The sequence below is a fragment of the Mauremys mutica genome, chromosome 2 (genome assembly GCF_020497125.1).
Source record: "Mauremys mutica isolate MM-2020 ecotype Southern chromosome 2, ASM2049712v1, whole genome shotgun sequence".
In the NCBI taxonomy this organism is placed as follows: Eukaryota; Metazoa; Chordata; order Testudines; family Geoemydidae; genus Mauremys; species Mauremys mutica.
Genome location: NC_059073.1, coordinates 253,160,059 through 253,177,302, shown reverse-complemented (window position 1 = coordinate 253,177,302; position 17,244 = coordinate 253,160,059).

Below are 17,244 nucleotides of genomic sequence, written 5' to 3'. Positions count from 1 at the left end.
ATGTACAGAAAGAGCTGACACTAGCTCAGCTATAACTGTTATTAGGCCAGCATGCTAAAAAAACTACAGAATAGGGGATCCAAAACTGAAATACCTAGTTGGTCTCAAGTGGATACAGTGACTGGGCAAGGGTGCCTGTCCTAAAACTGGGAAAATTGGACCTCTGGAATTCAAGGAAGAAGGCTGGATAGCTGAGATAGTGCATGATCTACTAATTATTTTGGATTTCATGGTGGCTAATAACTGTGTAATCAATGCCTGGGAAAATGTCTTGCAACTTCGGTCTGTGGAAATTCCCTTTACAGATATGGTCCAAGTGAGACAGAGAGTTTGTAGATAATTGCTTTGTAGTGAACAAGTTTTCTTGCCTCCTGAGGAAGAAACCATTATAACAGCTACTCACTATGGTTACTTTCTAGCAAAGGAGAGATGGGGAGTAGTTAAAATCGATTGAGAGACACAGGGTCTTGCATTGGGGCAGAGGGGAATCTTGACTGCTAACATTCCTGATTCAGAGCTACAGGAGCAGATCCCTGTTCATTTGCTGAATATTTTGGACAAGCAGCAGATAGTTTAAAAAATAAAAAAAGGGAGCCCTGATTGCAAAATGTGAACCAGTGAATATTGGAAATACTGGTATTGAGGAAAAGTAGAGGGGGGGAATTTCTACTCACTCACTCACTCACTCACACACACACACACACACACACACACACACACACACACACGAAAATTGAGGCTGTGCAGAACTGGCCAACTCCCTAGACACTCTCATATGTGCAGTTTTCTATGACTGTTCCTATTACACAAGGTTCATTTTTGGGCTTGCCAATATTGCAAAACCAATGAGTAGGTTGAGTGAGAAAGGGAAACCATTTCGGTGGTCAGCAGAGTGTGATTTAATATTTTCACAGTTGAAAAACACTTTTGTGAGGATTAATGTCCTAGCCTACCCATTTTGAAACATTTTATGGCTTGTCTACATGGCCCCACAGTTTGGACTAAAGGGGTGTGAATTGCAGCGTGGAATGGTGCACTGTAACTCTGTTGTATGGACTACTTTGCATGAACTTAGAGCTTGTCTTCATGTACAGCGCTGCAGTGGTGCAGCTGCGGCATTGTAGTGCTTTAATGGAGACCCTATTACGTCAACAGGAAAGCTTCTCCCATCAGTGTAGTTAACCCTCCTCCCTCAGAGACTCTCCTGTTAACATAGTGCTGTCTAATCTGGGGTTAGGTTGGTATACTATGTTGCTCAGGGGTGTGGATGTCGCACCCCTGAGTGACATCATTATACCGATATAAGTTTGTCGTGTAGACCTGGACTTAATCCTGGTAAAAGAGGACTATGTTAATGCAAACTAGTACCCTTTAGTTTGCACCCCCACATGGGAGTTGCAGTGCAGCATGCCAGTACAGGGTTCAATTCACATTCCTGTAGTCCATACTGCAGGGCCATGTAGCCACAGCTGTAGCCACAAGTGCTAATACTTAATGCTTGGGGGTAGTACTGATGCAAGAACACAAAGGACTTGAGAGACTGGTGGCTTATCACAACAAAAGTTCAAGTTCTCCTGTGAGAAATTACTGAAAAAGTTGAACGATGTAAGGTCATGTAGGGAAACTTTTTTTTAAAAGAGGGGCTCTGGTATGATTCCACAACCTAAAGAAATATCGGGAGACAGGATTTCAGCCTGGCTGCCCCCTGAAATGAAGATTGTAGCTGTGGGTTGAAAAGTCACGACAGCAATTAATTCTCCATTAGAACAAAATAGGAATAGTCTTTCTCAGCCAGCAGATTTCACAGAAGAAAGGCCGTTCTTCAGAGGGCTCACTAAAAGAGGCCCAAGAGTGGTTGAAAGGAAATTTAGCAGGTGGTCAGAAATCCCAAAGAGAGATGGGTGGGAATAAAAAATTCATTGTGTTTGTGATCTGAAAATATCCTGACAGAAAGACACTGCAAATATGTAAATAGTTAGTCTTCTCTCGTGTGATTTGTTAAATTGTTTCATTTCTTTCTATTTGGCATGGGTCATGCTGGGTTTCACCATTTCAGGGTCCACCAGGACAATGGGTGAAGCTAAGGTGGGGACAGTTGTTGTGGGTTAGATTAAACCTTATTGTTATGGGTTGGGCATAAGCATCACCTTTCATTCAGGATGAATGTAAAGAGGTGACTGAAATAACTGCAGTCTCCAAACCCCAACACATGCATATCTCCCTGCCCCAAACAAAGGTAAACGCAAGACTGCTCAGAAATGAAGAATCTGGACAGAGGGGATTGCTGGATTTTGTTTTGGGAGAATGTGGGGTGTGTCTGACAAGAGAGCAAGCATAAGGAAAAGCACATAGAAACAGACTCAAGAAGAATCAAGACAGGGCTTCTCTACACTTGAAATGCTACAGCAACACAGCTGCGCCGCTGTGCAGACATTATCTACTCCAGCAGAAGGGGTTTTTCCATTAGCATAATTAATCCACCTCCCTGAGAGGCAGTACTACAGAGAATTCTTTCCTGGGTGCTGGCTGGTGAGTCTTGCCCACATGCTCAAGGTTTAACTGATCGCCATATTTGGGGTCATGAAGGAATTTTCCTCCAGGGCAGATTGGCAGAGGCTCTGGAGGTTTTTTGCTTTCCTTTGCAGCATGGGGCACGGGTCACTTGCTGGAAGATTCTCTGCAGCTTGAGGTCTTCAAACCACAATCTGAGGACTTCAATAACTCAGACATAGGTTAGGGGTTTGTTGCAGGAGTGGGCGGGTGAGATTCTGTAGCCTGCATTGTGCAGGAGGTCAGAATAGATGATCATAATGGTCCCTTCTGACCTTAAAGTCTGAGTCTGAGTAGCTAGGTCAATGGAAGAATTCTTCTGTCGACCTAGTGCTGTCTACACTTGGTGTTAAGTCATCTTATTTACACTGCTCAGGTGTTAATTTTCCACCCCCTGGCCAACAAGGGGTTAAGGAGCAACTCTGGGCTCAGCTAGCCCCACCCTGCCACACCTGCAAGAGATACACAGAGTGGTGGAAGAGTTAAAAGGGAGCAGAACTGCTCACCTGGGGGCAGGCCAGGGAAAAGAAAGGACCTTTACCCTCCTGAGAAAAGGGCTGAGGGGAAGGCAGGATCTATCACATCAACAACTGCCTGAAGGTTCCTCCCTGAGGGAAGGGGACCTGCTTCTGATGGACCCTGAGAGGGAAGCATGTCCCCCTCTTGCCTATTAACTCAGATTATTTGTGTTGATTCCATCTGTTTTGTTTGTGGATTACCCCTGAAGGGGAGAGACTTGGAACTCACAAATGGCTTGAGGGTCAAGACACGAGAGGAGGCAGCTGCTGCCCTAAGCAAGAGAGCTCCCACACCACACCTAGCTGTGAAGAGATGCCAGCTGGGGAGCTGACCGCCTCCACACTTTCTTGTTTCACACTACAAACTTTGGGGAATAGCGAGGTGGTAGAAAGTGGCCCAGAGAGGGCATCTCTAAGGTCCTCCTGGGTTTCAAACCCTTTTGTTGCACTCACAGGGCCCTGATCTGGAAGCCAGTGGACTGGGAGGACCTGAACTCCCCTATCAATTCCCTATTTGCATGTTGAAGCGTCTAATCCCCTGACTACCTCCCCATAAGCAAAGACAATCAGAGTGCTCATCAAATCGTTCTGTTTCTTCTATCGACATCTCATTCCTCTGTCTCAATAAGATAAGATCTTGTAGCAGTGTGTTAGTCAATCAGCTTTGCAGGTTTCCACGCTCCTTATTGACAAATACAAACCGTCTCTCCATTTTCCAGTGGTGATAAAGGCTTTGCATGTTGGTCAAAGAAATATTTCTGCTCTGATAGTCTCAATTTTAGGGGTTTTTTTATGTCCTCTGTATCAGCTTGAGTTGAAACATCTGTGATGAAGCTGGCAATCTGATCCTTAGATATCTTCCCATGAGCCTGTGATCCTAAATTTCCTGTAGGTATATTCCAAATAGTCTAACAGGCTAAAATAGCAGTCAGTGTTATCCAAACTACATTTTTAAAGAATCCTTTTTAAAGTTTGAACTGTTGTCAGCAATTCCATTCAATTGTGGCAACAACTGACTTGTTTTGTGAATAAAGTCCAATTGCAAGTCTTTGGAGCAAAACTGTGGTCCATTTTCACTAATGAGTTCTTCAGGTATCCATACCTTGCAGATATACACTTGCAGTGTCTGATGACAGATGTATTTGTGGTGTCCTAAAACAAGCAGACTTCAAAGATTTTGAATAATGATCAACCAGAATAAGATAATCTTCACTTTGAAACTCAAACAGTTCTATACCAAGTTTCTGCCAAAGTCTGTTTGCAACCTCATGTGATAGCATTGGTTCCCTATGAGTTTTATTTCTGAAGATTTGACTGGTTGAAAGACTGTGCCATGTCCTCAGTGTGACCGCATTTCAGGTCTCTTGTCTGGCCCGTCTTACAAAATAGTTCATGTTAAGGTTTGCAACACAACATCATTTGCAGTAGCTTGAAATTCCTTCAATGTCTGTTCTGAAATAGGCAAATAAGACATTATGAGATGTATTGCAACATCATCTTCCTCTGAACTTAGTTCTACACCATGCAACATGTATGGTCTGGGTAAAGCATCAGCAATTGTTAACTTTTTCCCTGGTCTGTATCCAACTTCCTGTTGATATTTCTGGAATGTTAGCAACCATCTTTGAATCCTTGGTGGAACACTGAACAAAGGCCACCAGAGGCTTGTGGTCTGTTTTCACAGCTGCGTTTCCCCCATAGATAAACTGCTATAATTGAGTACAGTCAAATGCTATTGTCAGCATTTCCTTTTCCATTTGGATATAGCTCTGTTATGTAGTTGTCAGACCTCTAGAGACATAAGCAGTATTTTGCAGCAATATGGCCTCTAAACTGGTAAAATTTGCATCCACTGACATAGTAACCAGTTCTTCGACATTAAAGTGTTTTGGCCTGAGGGTCCTTTAAGTAATGCCACCTCATGCATTTTGCAGTGGTGTTCATATACTACCTCATTCACTGGCATCCAGGCAACCTTGACATCTTGACAGATGTCTTAAAGTTATTACGGTTGACATGCACTGGATAAATTTCCCAAGATAAGTAACTATTCCAAGAAATTGTTGCAATTCAGCCTTGAAGGAATGTGGCCATTTCAGTTTTTGCAAAAGTTTTTGAGTTGTCAGGTTTAAGACCCTCTTTTGTCAAGAGATGCTCCAAATATTTTACCTCAGTGCCAATTTGTATTTGCTGTAATTCAGTTGCAGGCTCTTTGTGACACTTGTCTAAAACCTTCTTGAGCCTTTCATCTTGTTCTTATCTGATATTTCCCCACACCATTATGTCATCTGTGTAAAATTCACCTTCCAGACCTTCAAATCTCTGTTGGATTTCTCTTTGGTACACCTCAGAAGCTAAACAGATACTGAAAGGAAGCTTGGTGAACCTGCGCCTGCCAAATGGCGTGTTGAACGTAGAGTCTAAACCTTTTGTCATCCAGCTGCATTTGCCAAAATCCACTACTGGCGTTTAAGACAGTGAACACTAACTAGAGCAGCAAAAAGTACTTTGCTAACTTGCTGGTGATTTCTTCTGTTGTAGGCAATTGAAAATGTTCCCTTAGTATTGCTTTATTCATATCTCTCAGAACAAAACATATTCTTATTTCATCTTGACCTGGTTTATCTACAATTACTATAGAATTGACCCATTTTGTAGGTCATTGCACTTTTGTTATTACACCTCTACCCCGATATAACGCAACCCGATATAACACGAATTCGGATATAACGTGGTAAAGCAGTGCTCCAGGGGGGCAGGGCTGCGCACTGGGGTGGATCAAAGCAAGTTTGTTATAACACGGTTTCACCTATAACACAGTAAGATTTTTTGGCTCCCTGAAGACAGCATTATATCGGGGCAGAGGTGTACTTGCAACTGTTTCATGTAATGCAAATTTTTTCTACTGTGTCCCTCAATACCATAGGAACTTTACAAGATGCATGAATTACAGGTGGTACTTGTGAGTGCATTTTTATTATGTGCTTTCTTGGCAAGCACCCTAAACCTTCCAATACATCCTTGTATTCTTTAAATATATTTTGGCCACTGTCTTGTTTTCCTTTTAACCATATTGACACTAAATTTGAATTTGTCACTGCCTGAAAGCCCAATATGGCTTGTGAGTCAAATTCCACCACCTGAAATTCCAGCAATGCTTTCTTATCCTGATACTCACAGTCCAAGGTGGATTTGCCACATACCTGCAATTTTTCCCTGAGTAGGTTATCAGCCAGATAGTTCAGCAGTGAAGTGGTTCAACCCTTAAAGACTGCTATAGCTTTACAGATATCACACTGCCTATGGCCCAGTATCAATTTAAAATCTCATGGTTTTGTGATCATTAATAAGCAAATCCACATTCCACTCATACTGGGGAGGCTCAGTACTCAGCATACCAAGGAACAGATATTGTGAGTACTCATCTGCTTCTGTGAGGGTAAACATGTGTTTGCCCTGGGACTGTTCCTTTCCAGAGATGCACATTTTGGCATCAGTATTCTTGTCCATAGAAAGGACAGTTCCCTACAGCATGGCTGTGGCTGCATTTATAACAACCCTTAGTTGCCTCTGACTGCTTTTTTTTTTTTACTTCTCTTGATCACAGCCTTTTATCAGCAGTAGATTCTTCAGACAGATTAATCAAGTGCACTACTAGCCGAAATAGAAGTTTCCAGGAAAGAATGTTTGGCTGACATACATGTCCCATTGGAAGTTCCGTACTAGAATGTGATGGCTAGCTTTGCTCCATGTGATGTCTGCTGATGGATACATTTATTTCTTTAGTTACCGTGATGGGGTATATAGGTCCAGCGGTAGCCCCTGAGGTGTAATGTTCTTTGCCCACTGGTACCCAAAGCAAAAGTCTCTGCCCTGTAACCTCTTGTATAAGGATTGGGGGCTCCAGACTGGATTTTAGAGTCTCATCTGGCAGTCTCTCCCTTGCAATGTATCAGGTAACAAGCTTCACATATTTGCTTGAGATAATCATGTGCATAGCCTAGTTTGAACTCTGAGCCTTTAAACATGGCTGTGCTCTTTTCAGGGGCTTACAAAAAGCTGGGGGGCGGGGGGTTGCTGACTAGAATCCAGGACAAGCCGTTCACACTACGCTTGGTGGTGTGGCACCCGATTACCTCAGGTAAATGTATGAAGCTTGTTACCTGTTGCATTGCAAGGGAGACCCTGCCAGATGAGACTGAAAACCCAGTCTGGAGCTCCAATCCACACACTGTTTTGGTGTTTAGACACTAGATGCCTGAAGGAAATACTCACAGAGGCTTTGCTACTCTGCTTTATTTTGGTTACATTAAAGCAAGAACACCAACAACCTACAACCCTGTAAATGAACCTGAAACCCTGGAACAGGGTTAATTTCCCTAATATGGGATTCCTGCTGAGTTTCTGTGCAGTATCTGGCCCTGCCAGTTACCTCCTTGCTCCTTCAGTTTGTAATTTGGCTGGAGGCAGAGGTAGACGTAGAATTTTTCAGAACAAATGAATGTGACAGATTTATCCCTTTCCCTTTGTCTGCTTCTTTTTTATGTAATAATTTAGTTTTGTCCCTTTTTTACTGGCAGGTCCTTAAATCAAAGCTCCAACGCTTATTAGTTATGGATGCCTATAATTAAAACATATCTGTGTTGTGAGAGTATCTACATAACATTTATTAAACTCCCTACGCCTGTCCCAGCATGCAAGAAGCTCTAAAACCTTGGAAAGATTCCTTGGGCTGGACTCTTTTGGTTGTTACCAAGTCCTGGTGAGGAATCCGGAGGGAATAATGCCAGAATATTAAAAAAAAAAGTTTGAATTAACAAAAAATGAGATTAAGGAAATTATATTTATCAACAAGAAATATCTAAATTTCAGGTTAAACATTACATTATCAAAACTGAACTCTCTAAAACATGTTATTTCAGTATATAAGCAGAAATCTCAAGGAGTTACAGCTGCAAATTAGAGTTGGAAGTAAGTTCCATACACACAAGGTTGCTAATGCCCATAGCCATCTACAATTTTCAATCATAGGAATCTTGCTTGCTTACTGGTACTGACTTGCTGGCACTAATGAGTAAAACTAGTCAAAAAATACTGAAACAATGTTTTGATGAAAATTTTCATTTTGGCTGAATTTTTTCAGTTCTTCAATAATTTTGTTTTTAGTAAAACTATTTGGATTTTGGTAAGAAAAGTTTGCTTTATTGCTTACATGGTTATTTAACTTTCAGCTTGTTTTTTGGTAAAAAGGGTTTGTTTTTTTGAAAACATTTTTTATAAAGTAATGGGTTTCAAAAATTAAACATATCTCAGAAACTGTTCATGGAAAATTGAAAAACCAAAGAACAAAAACGTATCATATTTTTACATTTCCGATGAAAAATGGCATTTTTCAGCCAGCTGTATGGATAGGGCTAAGCTCACACCAGTCCTGTGGCCTAACCTGACATTCATTTGGAGAGGATAACCACACATTCATTCTACTAAGGCACTCATCAGTTTTATGAAAACCTTTCCTTTCCATATAGACCCATGATATGGTAAAATAAAGTTTGAGGCTATGATGATCCTATTCATCACAGAAACTAATCTGCTTGTTGGCTGTAGAAAAGGTGAGCCCTCATATTCTGATCTAAGGAAACTGAGGGAAATTTACTCAGCAGCTGGAGCACAGTATCTAGCCTTAGATAATTGGAACTCTGCAGCAGTCTTCCAGATAATCAACACAGACTAAGAAAGGGAGTTATATAAACTTAGAAAAAAATATCAACTAGGGTGGCTTCCTGGAAACCGAATAAACAACACTTTAGGAATGTGCACTGTTAACACTAGAGTTGTCATCCAGCAGCACATCACCTCCTGTTTCAGAATAAGGTTACCATTCTCTTTGTTTTCTTTTTTAGTACAGTGACAATTTTTGTTCCTCCTTGATGTCAATCAACTGAAATTCACTTCAGACTCTATTAGGAAATCAATACTGTTAGTGAATTGAGTCTAAAGAGGTCATAGTTCCTGTATTATTTCTTCTCCAATGAATACATCACTGTCAAATTCCTTCTGGCCAGCACATGTGGGAAATCTAAATTAAAAAGCAGAGCTACTTTTATACGTCGCTAGGCTGAACTCTTATATTGAACTGCTACTTCTTCTGTTTGTTGGCTATTCAGCTGCTACAAGACTAGTATAATCCAGATGAAAATCTTGAATAACTATAAACATTTACATCTGCAACCTGAGTGGAGTTACTCCAGAGTCTATAATATCTGTAAAGTGCCCATCGCTGTAGTATCTAAGCACTAACTGAGCAGATTATTTTAATATATTTAATGAAAGATTGAAATCAATATAGAGAAGTTCAATGGAAAGGATTTTTTTTTGTCAGTAGCATTTGATCATATCCCTGGAATGTGTAATGTGGCTTGCACTTCTAATGGCTTGCCTATTCCAAATTGTGTTACCACAGAAATTATTGCCAAGATGTCATTGATTCTCAGCTGTAATGCTTAATTGCATAGTTCTGAAGCCCCCTCCACTACCAATAACTGTTTAAAAATGTGGTTATTTGCTTGACAAAATATGAAATGCAATTACATTTGACTGGTATAAAGAATTAGTGTAGTTTTAATCTAAATTAAAAGAACAGTCATTATAAAGACTGCAATGGAAGCAGTCCACCAAATTTATTTACACAGCCATCTGACTAATTTTGTTTTGAGGGGGCCTAATTCTGCCCTTAGCTACATGTGTGCAGCCACCCTACCTGCCACACTCTTTAGGCAAAAACAAGTACATTTTAGTTTGCATAGACCTGGACTTTTCTAGACAAGGATTTTCCCTTGCTTTCAAGCTGTATCCTTTAGTGCAGATAGGCAAAACAACAATTTTCACCAGTAGAAGTTACCGGTACACTTGTTTCAAGCGGGCCACCAATGGCTGTCCTTGGGGCAAATATCTCCAGTCTAAACAAAGCATCTTTAGAGTGGTTGCTTCTTGTGCACGGGTCCCCACCTACACACTGAGATGTGCGCTCATGTTTTCATCTGCTCCCCAAATGTATACAGAGACCCCTGCCTTATGATTTAATCTGCCCCAATCCCAATTATGTGCCCCAACATATATTTTCATATTTGTTTTACTGCTGCTGTTTTTGGCCCTGTTGTTCTCATTAGAATTGGGCTTCAGCTTCTTCCCTTGCTGTTGTGCTCCCTCACTCCCCAGGTGAGGTGGAAGAGGAATCTCTTTACCCACCTCCCTCTCTGGTAAGGAACAGCAAGAAGTTTCTCACACACACCAGGACTTGGTGGGGAGACAGCAGGAAGTCTCTGACCACTCCCCCCCGACACCTTGGTATAGGGGTGGCAGGAGAGCCGTTTACAGTCTTGGAGAGGGGCAGTGCTGAAAGCCAGACAGTAAGAGCAGCAGAGCCAGCTGGAGGGCTTAGTGCTTCAGGAACAGTGCTTTAGGGAGAGGATGAGGTGAAAGCTCTGTCTGCTCCATGTACTGTGGGAAGAGGAGACCCCTTAACATGAAGAAAATCTGATTGTTCGCCCTTTACCAGGAGGTGGGGAAGGACAGCCAATCGGAAGGGGGGAATTTCCTTAGACTGACATGTTTTCCCCCATAGATGGGTCTGAAACCTGCAATTTAAGTGGAAAACCTGTATAATTGGCAGCTCTGCAGCTCTCACTGCCTCCTCAGTATGTTGGCAAAATTGGTGTCCATTGTCAGATACAGACCTTGATCCTATAAATTTCACTGGTAATGTTGCACCACAAAGGCAGGGCAACTTACACTGTAAATGACAAAATCTGTTTCAAATTCAAACTCCTTAGTCAAGGTATAGGCAAAACTCACTGATGTTAATATGCAACATGCTTTTGCCGTGTTGGTCCCAGGATATCAGCGTGATAAGTTGAGTGAGGTAATATCTTGTCTTGGCAAACTTCTGCTGGTGAGAGACACAAACTTTCAAGCTTACACAGCATTTCTTCAGGTCTGGGAAAAGTACTCAGAGTACAGACTTAAATAAAAGAAAAGCTTCTCACCAGCAGAAGTTGGTCCCATAAAGATATTACCTCACATCTTGTCTCATTGATGTGAATAGGAATTTTGATTGAGGGAGGAGGTCAGGATTTGGGTCTATATAACTAGTTCTTCTGAGTGCATATCAAAGGCTGTGTTGCGTTGTGCTAGCCATAGTAGGACTGGAAGGCAAATCGTATACTTTTACCAGAAAAACTGATGAACTTCCTACCCTTGAAAGCCCATTTCTGCAGATTATTACCTATTGCTTATGGTGACCTCTGGCTCCAATTACTCTGAAAAGCTCCAGTACTTAGAAGGAAGGATGAGGAAGGTATGAGATAATGTGGTTATATGTATGAAACTCATTAAATAATTTAGTGGATTTGCTAATTGAGCTCATTATTCAGTTATTGCAGGGAGGGTTGTGAAGTCTGGTTTAATTTTCCTGCTCCACAGAGTCAAAACCTGCTCCTATCAATTTATTACATAAAGCAATCAATATTTACAAATTATATATTCACAAACATATATGAAAGATTTTAGCTTCAGTATCCTTTTGCTTTGTTATTCACTCTTTCATCCTTTTTCACATGTACAGAATGATATTTGGACTGCAGAGATTAAAAAAATAAAATACATATCACATTCAGGTCTTTTTCTTGAAGTTAGATATCCTTTTGGCTGTTGAAGTGTCCGTCACCAAAACAATAAAAATCAGACTTTACACCATGTGGAAAGCCAAAAAGAGCTCATCACAAATATGCATTAGCTTTGTTGTCTTTCATCTATCTTTTCAGCTCTTTCTATCTTAAATAGTATTCGTTTGAAGACATGCACTGACACCAACAGCTTCCTCCCTCTTGTCCTTGTGGTTTGCACACAATATAAATGTTAGAATTCCTTGAGTGCTCAGTTGTTAAATTCAATGCATTCTTGATAATCAGTCATCATAATACGAGAACATCTACACGTTAACATATGTAAAGTATACTAAAGGTAGATTAGACTAATGAGAATAAATTATAGGAGTATCTGTACATACTGTAGCAGGCGGAAAGGTTTTTAAGGCGTGGCATTGATTATTATAATTTTCATTGAGAACATTGTGCCTGGTGCTGAACAGACAGCAAGGCGCAGTCATTGCTCAATGGGGTTTACAATTTTAAAGTCTAGATTGGGTCTAACCCTGCATCGGACAGGAAAGAAGGCATGAAGCCAAGAGCAGGACTGGACGAATCATCCATCTCCATTATCTAGGGACACAGTAGAATTTGCCAAATGGTGGTCTGCCTGCTAGCCTGATTCTGACACAGTCTTTACCAGGTGGCACAGGACCCCTCTTGGGGCCCCCATCACACATATATTCATAACTGGCTAATAGTGCTTTGAAGGGAAAAATTGCCTCCTGATTTTACCCCAAGGATGATCATTTCATTCCCTGAGGCATGGAATTTGCTTTCCTGTGTCATTCATTTGGCATGATCTCTCCTCCTAGAATAGAGTTACCTTTCTGAGTTATAATTGTGCAGATGTTCATGCAGGCCCCTCTTAAATCCCACTGAACTATCTGATTAAATCATTATTTAAAAAAAAATAATTCCACAAATTAAGTACTCTGTTTGTACTGTGCTGAGGCCAGGGTATGTGATTATTTGATTGCATACTGCTTCTGTGGGAGCTCCTGGGGGCACAAGGGCCCTGATTACCCTCTGACTTACATCTGTCTTACACTGGCATAACTCCACTGACTTCCAATATACACCAGTGTGAGAAAGATTAGTACCCCAGCCTTCCAGGTGTGACAGCTGATGTGCAGCCCTTGGGCAGGATGCAGCATATACTCTCTTCAGCACCTCTATGGGGTGAAATGAAATGTAATGTGGATAAATGTAAAGTAATGCACATTGGAAAAAATAACCCCAACTATACATACAATATGATGGGGGCTAATTTAGTTACGAGTCAGGAAAAAGATCTTGGAGTCATCGTGGATAGTTCTCTGAAGATGTCCACGCAGTGTGCAGAGGTGGTCAAAAAAGCAAACAGGATGTTAGGAATCATTAAAAGGGGGATAGAGAATAAGATCGAGAATATATTATTGCCTTTATATAAATCCATGGTACGCCCACATCTCGAATACTGTGTACAGATGTGGTCTCCTCACCTCAAAAAAGATATTCTAGCACTAGAAAAGGTTCAGAAAAGGGCAACTAAAATGATTAGGGGTTTGGAGAGGGTCCCATACGAGGAAAGATTAAAGAGGCTAGGACTCTTCAGCTTGGAAAAGAGAAGACTAAGGGGGGATATGATAGAGGTATATAAAATCATGAGTGATGTTGAGAAAGTGGATATGGAAAAGTTATTTACTTATTCCCATAATGCAAGAACTAGGGGTCACCAAATGAAATTAATAGGCAGCAGGTTTAAAACAAATAAAAGGAAGTTCTTCTTCACGCAGCGCACAGTCAACTTGTGGAATTCCTTACCTGAGGATGTTGTGAAGGCTAGGACTATAACAATGTTTAAAAGGGAACTGGATAAATTCATGGTGGCTAAGTCCATAAATGGCTATTAGCCAGGATGGGTAAGAATGGTGTCCCTAGCCTCTGTTCGTCAGAGGATGGAGATAGATGGCAGGAGAGAGATCACTTGATCATTGCCTGTTAGGTTCACTCCCTCTGGGGCACCTGGCATTGGCCACTGTCGGTAGACAGATACTGGGCTAGATGGACCTTTGGTCTGACCCGGTACGGCCGTTCTTATGTTCTTGTATGAAATCTCCTCCTTCACAATGCAACATTCTAGGTGCAGTAATCCACTGACCTATGTGAAAGCAATTCAGTGTCCCTCTTATAAACTATACAAAGAATGTTTAATGTTTGGCACTAGTGGGACATGGGCCAACTAAGCACCCATGCTGCCCAGACACTGGGCACAAGGCCCTTGGCAGTCCACCCACAACCTGGAGCCTACCCTAGACCACTTGTGAGAAGCCAATGAATGTTCTAACATCCATTACCCCATGAGGACAGCAAAAGTGGCTGCACACAGTCACAGTCACGTTACCCTACCTGTGATGTCAGTGAAACTCCAAATTATTGATATACAAGAGTGAGGGGTGGAAATGACCATGGGGAAGGTGGTGCATGGAAGAGGCAGAGCAGAAGATCAAAGGCATGGGTGTGTATGAATGGGGATGTATTAGGGTTGAATTTTCCTAGGAAGATGATGAATAGAAAATAGTTTTCATACATGCAGTGAAAGCAAGGCTTTGGGGGCAAGAATCCATTCTGTAGCTAAGTGTTAGTATACGAAAACAAACGCATGAAATAATATAGCACCCTTGTGTTGAATCTCTCTTTCCCAGTCTGTCGTCAGCATGTTGGCTGCTCCATCAGTACTTGTTTTATATGGATGTAAATAATAAAAATTCACAATGACCTCTTTGGTCCCTTCCCCAGGATTCCAGCTACTTACTGCCAATGTATGCTGAAATCTTAGTTCTCCTTATATGTCTTATTTTACACTTACTAATGCAATGCTAAATTCAATCTGCCATTGTTTAGTTACTCATTCCCCAATTTGTTTAGATCCTGTCTGAGTACTTGATTGTCTTCCATTGTTCTGAGCACCATAAATATTTTAATAGATTCTAGCATTGTCTATCATCTAATACTACATGGAAGCCTAATTATCATGCACAGCTTTGTGGCAAAATCATCTTACACAGTTGGGACTCTCAGAATTTGGCAGGTTGTTCATTGTTACAAAGAAAACATCTAATGATTGTATGTAAAAAACCTCTTATTCGGATGGGAGTGATTGATTAACCAATTAAAAACATCTTTAGTTTGACCGGGTTCTCTGCAATATTTTATGTTTTATATTGCACCTCTACGGTATCAATTCACGTCTCTTACAAGTTTCTGCTTGGCTATTGCATCTACATTTAAAATCCATGTGGTGTTTTGAGATGAGGCATTTTGGGGAGCTGGCATTTGTTTAATGCTGTAATTAGTAAAGATTATTTTAATGATGATTATGGGCTAGGCCGTAACTTTATAAGCCCTCAGTAAGGTGTAGTGCATAGATGCATTAGCCCCAGACTATGACAGATAATGAATGTGATTCAGGGGGTTCCTACCCTGCTCCCTGTTTGCTTTATCTTTGGAGTAACGTCCTTCATCCCTTTTCCTGAAGCAGCTTGCTCCTCTCTGTGTGCCCAGTGGGCAACTGTGTGATGCAGAGATGCGATGCAGAGATGGCTCCAACAACTCCCCTTACCTATTCACCCCTCCCCTTATACCTGTTCACAGGAGGGAACCCCCATGGCTGGAATCAGAGTCTGAGAAGAGTTGTGAGAAAAGTAAGGGCCATGACACTCTAAGAGCCCAATCCTGCAGGATACTGAGTGCCTTCAACTTCCATTGACTCTAACGGGACTTGAGGTGACCCTACATTCCAAAGGTGGTGCTCAGCAACACCTGGCTGGATCTGTCACATTTCATAAAGGCATGCATTTAGAGACAATGAATTTCTTAATTAATGTTTGTTTCTAAATTTGGAATAGCTAATTAGTAGAGGCACCAGCCTCAAAGTCTGGGCACAGGTTCAAGGTTAAATGACAACCCTGTAGTTTGAATAGAATATACTAGTCAAGCCATAACACCTGCTGCCCTGGGCAGAAATATGAGATAATTATTTGTGGCATGGGATGTGAGCCCTGAGCTGAGAGTAAGGGCACATTATGTCAACAAGGTCAATGATCTTCCCCAATAGTGTGCAACCAAGGGGACTCATGATCTAATCACAGCATTAGCATCATTTAGGGGCTGATTTTTAGAGTTGTCCAAAATTCTCTGCATAGGCAATGGGGCTTTGAGGGCTTGGTCAAAAAAATAATAATCTGGCCAGTAGTAATTATTTTTATAAACTTTATGTACCATCTCATCAGAAACAAGGCTGTCTTGAACAGGGGATCCACAGCAACTTAGCTATATTGAAAAGTTCGCAATAGAAGTTTTTCTATTAACAAGCTCAACATTAAAGAAAAGTGTTCCCAGGGGCAAATACATTAAAACAAAAACATCCAACAAAGAAAAGCTATAAAAGCCAGATGGCAGCACGTATAAAACACCATCAGTTTTTATGCATCTATGTAAAAATCGTGCAAAATTTCCTAGCTCTGACCCAAAAGCTGCTCCTCTACTCTTACCATGATTGTGATAATGACAAAAATGAATGCTATTTTACTAGCCAATCAAAAATATTGTACTCACATCAGGCAAGTGGGTGAAAAGGATTTTGCAAAACTGATGTAACAATATGTTAGCCTGCAACTGGGCTCTCATCCATTCTTACATCTCATCTTTTAGCTCACATATTTAACTTCACTGCTATGCTCACCTCTTTCTCTTTGCTGACTGCAGTTTCTTCCATGCTGCCTCTCATGGTTGGGAACCAGTAGTTCAAGTAGATTGAAACAGGAGAGGGAACTCTTAACACACCAGCCTTATTGTTGGTGGTAGTAGTGGGTGCTACTTTACTTCAGCCACTGCTTGGAACAGGCTACAAGTTAGTCTGCACCAAGCCTTTCCTGCTTCAAATCATTTCTCAATACTCATCTGTTCTGTGAAGTCTAGAACTGAACGCAGCTCTCCTGCCTCTCAGTCCAGGGCCTTAATCGCAAGACCATCCTTCCCCTATATCATACATTACTTAAAAAGTGTTTACAGCTGGGTTCTCAAATAAATGTTCAAGAGAAAGATGTTTATGGGATTGGAATGAAGAGTTAATGACAATTTATTCCTGGAGAAAAAATGGACAGTTGCATGTAAGGGTAAAATAAACAATATGCAAAATACAACAAACATATATCTGCTGTAAGAATAGGGAATTTCCAGGAGCTAACTCCAAAATCTGACTGGGAAAGGTCACTATTCGAATGACTGCTGGGTATCCTGGGGGCTTGCCTGATCCCTTCCCAGTTATGATTTGAGTCAATAATAATTTTGCCTATTAACAAGACAGTGTGGCTCAATTCATCTGCTGTGATTGTGTAGAAAAGCAGACGCTGTTGGCAAAAAGTGTTATTTTCTCTATTTCAGTCTGTTTAGTTGGGACATTTGATAGCACTTTATGCATAGTATAT